This window comes from Theropithecus gelada, chromosome 15 (genome assembly GCF_003255815.1).
Source record: "Theropithecus gelada isolate Dixy chromosome 15, Tgel_1.0, whole genome shotgun sequence".
Classification (NCBI taxonomy): domain Eukaryota; kingdom Metazoa; phylum Chordata; class Mammalia; order Primates; family Cercopithecidae; genus Theropithecus; species Theropithecus gelada.
The window spans coordinates 584,450-591,237 of record NC_037683.1 but is presented as its reverse complement, the minus strand read 5'-3'; the positions used below and the strand labels follow the sequence as shown (position 1 = coordinate 591,237).

At 49.4% G+C, this 6,788-nt stretch overlaps 1 protein-coding gene across 3 annotated transcripts in view; it reads left to right on the top strand.

The window, feature by feature from the left end:
* The window catches only part of EHMT1 (euchromatic histone lysine methyltransferase 1), a 223,323-nt gene that overhangs the window by 533 nt on the left and 216,002 nt on the right, over window positions 1–6,788 (top strand). The window lies entirely within an intron of this gene.

Here is a 6,788-nt window from a genome sequence, read left to right as displayed (position 1 = left end):
CGCGCCCGGCGGGAGCGCGGGCCGGACGCCCGGCGGGGTCGGGCTTTGTGCGGGGTGCGGGTCCGGCGGCGGCTGGTGGTGCGGGCGGGGGCGCAGGTGAGGGAGGCGGCCGCGTACCTGCGCCCGCGCCCCCGGCGGACCCCGTGCCGCCGCCGCCGCCCGCGAGCCGGATCTGCGGGGAGGGCCTCGGCCAGGGTGCCGGGGAGGTGCGGAGGACAAAAGGAAAAGTAGCGGGGCCGGCCAACTTTGGAGCGCCGGCAGAGGCGAGGCTGTCCCTCCTCTCGGAGCTCTTCCTTCGCTCCGTTGACCTTTCACTTTGTTCTGAGTAGGATGGCACCATCTTTAACGAAAAGTTGGCCAGTCCCGGCGTGTTTCTCCCCAGACAATGCTGCTCCAGCCCTGCTGGCTGTCAGAAGCAGGAAAGCACGCTCGGTGGGAAGCTTGCGGACTCAAGTTTATTTCCAAACCAGCAGCTTTAAAGGGCTCTCTATATAAAAAGTTCACATTCTTTTGTTAATGGTTTTGGCCTTCCCCGTGCTCAATTTCAAGGATAGTTTGTTTCCTTGCTTAGGAAAGGAAGCAGCATAGAGATTAAAGTCTTGAGAGTGGTCCACTGGCGTCCCTCTGAAGGAAAAGCAAGCAGGAGGTGATGTGTCCGTGGAGCTGCAGAAATAGTGTGTTCTTAGGGCTGAAATAAGGGACCGGTTTGGAGAAAAGTGCTAGCTTAGAAGTATTTCTTTGAAATTAACTATGTAATAACAGTTGAGACTTCTCAGGCTTAGAAAGTTAAGGTGTAGCAAGAAGCCGTACAGTATCCTGGTGCGTAGACCTAACACTGTATTTTATCTCAGGTAATGTATGGCTTTTTTGTTTATTTTTTTCCTGCGTTTTTGGGGGGGGTGTTGAAATAAGTAAACTGGGAAGGTGCAGGGGAATTCTTAAATTCAATGCAAGGAGTTTTTGCTGAGTACCTGCAGCATTCAAGAAATGAATATTAGTCACTGAGAACAAAAAGGGAAATTAGAAAACTTCAAGTCACTTCCAGGCTTGTAGGAGAGAAGATGTGTAGTGATGAATTATATCATTTATAAAGCACCCACTGGATCCCACACACTGTGCAAGACCTTTAGATCAGGCGCCTCACTCAGTTTTCTTCACCCTGTGCAGCAGGTGCTGTTATTTCTTTTTTTAAAAATTTATTATTATTTTTTGAGACAGGATCTCCATTTGTCGCCCAGGCTGGAATGCAGAGGCATGATCACGGCTCACTGCAGCCTGGACCACCTAGGCTCAAGGGAGTCTCCCACCTCAGCCCCGCAAGTAGTTGGGACTATCCGTGGGTGCTGCCACACCTTGCCAATTTTTTTTTGTAGACACCGGGGTTTCACCATGTTGTCCAGGCTGGTCTTGAACTTTTGGACTCAAGCGATCTGCCCGCCTCGGGCCTCCCAAAGTGCTAGGATTACAGACATGAGCCATTGTGCCCGGCCTGTTGTTTCCTGTTTAGCTGAGGAGGAAGGGTTAGATAACTTGTCCAGTCGGTTGTAGGACTAGCACTAGTACAGTGTTGGGCACGTAGTAGGTGTTTAATAAATGACTGACGAGCAAATGGCTCCAGAGGTCTCTGGTTCCATAGGCAGCCTTGAATAGAGGGCTTTACACACCTGATGATAATGACAGCTTGTGTTTACTGAACCCTGACTTGTGTCCAACCCTGCCATAGTACCTTGCATGGATTCAATAATTTGAGCTTAGCAGCAACCTTAAGAGGAAGGTACTGTTATCTCCCCATTTATAAATGAGAAGCCAGGCACAGTGAGGCCCAAGATTGAAGAGCTCGTGGCCAAGAAGATGAAGATGCAGGTGGTTTGGCTACAGAGCTGGTGCTTGCTAAACGTGTTATATCTGTGATGGTCATTTTAGGTTAATAAAAGCTCTGTTTTTAGATTCATTCTGAGGGTTTATCGTCAAGTTGTATGAGAAGGTGAGGGAGCCGCTGTGTGTAGCTCAGTAACTCCGGCCTTCTGGACAGTAGGTGGGCATGGGATCACTGTTGCCACTAAACCTGGGAAATGATTCCTGGGTCAGGGCTCATTAATTGCGAAATGATTAAGGTAATAGAGCTGACACTGGAAACTTACCTAACTTCAGTTTTGTTATTTTCCTTGATCTACAAAGATAGTCAGTACATTTTCACACCAAAAAGAACTGACCAGGCTTGGTGGCTCATTCCTATAATCCCAGCACTTTAGGAAGCCGAGGTGGGCGGATCACTTGAGGTTGGGAGTTCGAGACCAGCCTGGCCAACATGGTTGAAACCCTGTCTCTACTGAAAATACACAAATTATCTGGGCCTAGTGGTGCGTGCCTATAATTGCAGCCTGGGCAACAGAGCTAGAGACTGTCTCAGGATAAACAAACAAACTACTGAGGTCGTTGAATATATTTTCCATTCCCCATTTGTGGATTAGTTAGGATGTGAGGCATGTTAGGGTTTAAATACATCCAGGGTCACTGAGGAGCAGACCCCAGGGTTCCTTTGACTCAAGGCTTTTGTCTCAGCAAAACGCCATCTTCCAGCAGGACGGCTTTCCCAGGCAAGTGCTGTGCTTTTCCGGCAGGGTGGCTACTGTGTATCTCTTCCTTATGTTTTCTTTTTTAAAATACTACAGGCACGTGCACATAATTTAAAAAATCAGTGCTAAAACACTGAAAAGCTGCTCTCATCTCCTGTCTTTCTTTTTTTGAGACTGAGTCTTGATCTGTCACTCAGGCTGGAGTGCAGTGGCGCGATCTCGGCTCACTGCAACCTGCGCCTCCTGGGGTCAAGCAGTTCTCGTGCCTCAGCCTCCCTAGTAGCTGGGATGACAGGCGCCCGCCACCACGCCTGGCTAATTTTTGTATTTTTAGCAGAGACGGGGTTTCATCATGTTGGCCAGGCTTGTCTCGAACTCCTGACCTCAAGTGATCTACCTGCCTTGGCCTCCCAAAGTGCTGGCATTACAGGCGTGAGCCACCGTGCCTGGCCGATCATCTTCTGTCTTTCCGGATAAGCAGCAGCCACTTGCAGCTCTTGAGCATTTACTATATGTTTGTGTTGTCATGTCTTTATTCACCATTTTTAGGGGTCGACTATGGACTTCCATTAATGGCAGATTAGCGTAAGATTTAGATTAGAGAAGACTTTTGTTCTCTTATGTTCATCCTGCCCCAGTCAGAATGCATGTTCTTGGCCAGGGCCAGCAGCTCACGCCTGGGAGGCTGAGGTAGGAGGATCCCTTGAGCCCAGGAGTTTGAGACCAGCCTGGGCAACATAGTGAGACTTTGTCTCTATTAGAAGTAAAAAAGTTAGCTGGGCGTGGTAGTGGGATGTGCCTGTAGTCCCAGCTACTTGAGGGGCTGAGGTGGGAGGATCGCTTGATCCCAGGAGGCCAAGGCTGCAGTGAGCTGTGATCGGGCCACTGCTCTGCAGCCTGGGTGACAGAACAAAATCCTGTCTCAGAAAAAAAAAAAAGAATGTGGCCGGGCGCGGTGCCTCACACCTGTAATCCCAGCATTTTGGGAGGCTGAGGCAGGCAGATTGCGAGGTCAGGAGATCGAGACCATCCTGGCTAACACACGGTGAAACCCCATCTCTACTAAAAATACAAAAAAATTAGCCAGGCATGGTGGTGGCTGCCTGTAGTCCCAGCTACTTGGGAGACTGAGGCAGGAGAATGGCGTGAACTTGGGAGGCGGAGCTTGTAGTGAGCCAAGATCGTGCCATTGCACTTCAGCCTGGGCGACAGAGTGAGACTCCGTCTCAAAAAAAAAAAATGCATGTTCTCTTGACCTGGTATACAGCGTCATTCTGAGGAGTCTCCTCGCCTTTCCCTGCATCCGATGTCACTCACTGTTTATTCCCTCTTGGTGATAGAACACACTCTCCGGTAGCTAGCCAGGAAGGGATGGTAAGCGGCAAACTTTTGGGATTTGCATGTCTGAAAATGTATTTACTCTTTTTGTTTTTTTTTTTTTTGAGATGGAGTTCCGCTCTGTCGCCCAGGCTGGAGTGCAGTGGCGTGATCTCCGCGCACTGCAGCCTCCACCTCCTGGGTTCAAGCGATTCTCCTGCCTCAGCCTCCCGAGTAGCTGGAATTACAGGTGCTTGCTACCATGCCTGGCTAATTTTTGTATTTTTAGTAGAGACTGGGTTTCAACTTCTTGGCCGGGCTGGTCCCGAACTCCCAACCTCAGGTGAGGCCTCCTAAAGTGCTGGGACTACCAGAGGTCGCCCCCGTGCCCGGCCACAAATGTCTTTATTCTGCCCGTGCACTTAGTAAGTTTGGCTGGTAGGTTGGAAAGTCATTTTGAAGTCATAGCTCGAATATCTTTCAGTTTTCATTGTTACTCTTGAGAAGTCTGGTTTGGTCTTTTTTTGAGACAGTCTGGAGTATAGTGGTTAGATCATAGTTCTCTGCAGCCTTGACCTCCCGGGCTGAAGTAATTTTCCTACCTCAGCGCCCTGAGTAGTACTTGGGACTGCAGGCGTGTGTTGCCATACCCGGTTGATTTTTCTTTCTTTCTTTCTTTTTTTGAGATGGAGTCTCACCCTGTTGCCCACGCTGGAGTGCGGTGGCGCCATCTTGGCTCACTGCAACCTCCGCCTCCTGGGCTCAAGTGATTCTCCTGCCTCAGCCTCCTGAGTAGCTGTGATTACAAGTAGGCACCACCACACCCAGCCTTTTTTTTTTTTTTTTTTTTGAGACGAGTGTCACTCTGTTGTCCAAGCTGAAGTACAGTGGCACGATCTCGACTCACTGCAATCTCTGCTTCCCGAGTTCAAGCGATTCTCCTGTCTCAGCCTCCTGAGTAGCTGGGACTACAGGTGTGTATCACCACGCCTGGCTAATTTTTGTATTTTTAGTAGAGACAGGGTTTCACCATATTGGCCAGGCTGGTCCCGAACTCCTGACCTCAAGTAAGTGATCCACCCTCCTCGGCCTCCCAAAGTGCTGGGATTACAGGTTTGAGCCACCATGCCCGGCCTCCAGCTGATTTTTGTATTTTTAGTTGGGACGGGGTTTCACCATGTTGGCCAGGCTGGTCTCAAACTCCTGACCTCAAATGATCCGCCCGCCTCGGCCTCCCAAAGTATTAGGGTTACAGGCGTGAGCCACTGTGCCTGGCAGTGATTTTTCTGTTTTTGTAGAGACAGGGTCTTGCCATGTTGCCAAGGCTTGTCTTGAACTCGGCCTCCTGAAGTTCTGGGATTAAAGGTGTGATCCACCGAGCCTGGCCCAGTTTCATTCTTTTTTTTTTTTGAGACGGAGTTTTGTTCTTTTCACCCAGGCTGGGAGTGCAGTGACGCAGTTTCGATTCACTGCAACCTCCACCTCCTGGGTTCAAGGGATTCTCTTGTCTTAGCCTCCCAAGTAGCTGGGATTACAGGCACCTGCCAGCACGCCCCACTAATTTTTATATTTTCAGTAGAGACGGGGTTTCGCCATATTGGCCAGGCTGGTCTAAAACTCCTGACCTCAGGTGATCCACCTGCCCCGGCCTCCCAGAGTGCTGGGATTGCAGGTGTCCGCCACTGTGCTGGTGAGGCCCAGTTTTGTTCTTTTTTTTTTTTTTTTTTTTTTTTTTTTGAGACTGAGTCTGGCTCTGTCGCCCAGGCTGGAGTGCGGTGGCCGGATCTCAGCTCACTGCAAGCTCCGCCTCCCGGGTTCACGCCATTCTCCTGCCTCAGCCTCCCGAGTAGCTGGGACCACAGGCGCCCGCCACTTCGCCCGGCTAGTTTTTGTATTTTTTAGTAGAGACGGGGTTTCACCGTGTTAGCCAGGATGGTCTCGATCTCCTGACCTCGTGATCCGCCCGTCTCGGCCTCCCAAAGTGCTGGGATTACAGGCTTGAGCCACCGCGCCCGGCCTCATTCTTAACACTTTGTAAGCGCTGTTCCCCTGCCAAACCTTTAGGATCACTGCATCTGTGATTTTCCTAATCTTTACCATGCGTTTAGTGCTAGCCTTTTTCATGTATTATGCAGATGCCCAAGTAGCTGTGAAATCTGAAGATTGCTACCCTTTTATTATAGGAGGGGTTTTTTTTTTTTTTTTTTTTTTTTTTTTTGGGAGAGACACGATCTCACTATGTTGGTCTCGCTGGTCTTGAACTCCTGGGCTCAAACAGTCCTCCTGCCTCGGCTGTGGAGTAGCTGGGACTACAGGCATGCGCTACCACGCCTGGCTAATTTTTGTATTTTTAGTAGAGATGGGGTTTTGTCGTGTTGACCAGTTTGGTCTCACATTCCTGACCTCAAGTGATCTGCCAGCCTCGACCTCCCAAAGTGCTGGGATTACCTGTGTGAGCCACCGCGCCTGGCTGACAGTTTATTCTTTACTTTCTCCTGTGTGTTGTCCTTTTCTGTTTCCTTTAGTTGAATGTTGGACATCCTGTATTTAGTTTTCTAATTTTAAGTATATTTTTTCTTGTCATGTCTTGTTTTTTTTCTATTTTGGGGGAGCATTTTTGACCATTTCCCAATTTTTTTAATCAAAATTTTTAGCTTCAGTTATATATATATGTGTATATATATATTTTTTGAGACAGAGTTGCGCTCTTGTTGCCTAGGCTGGAGTGCAATGGCACGATCTCGCCTCACTGCAACCTCTGCCTCCTGGGTTCAAGTGATTCTCCTGCCTCAGCCTCTCGAGTAGCTGGGATCACAGGCATGCACCACCACGCCTGGCTAATTTTGTATCTTTTTTTGGTGGAGACAGGGTTTCTCCATGTTGTTCAGGCTGGTC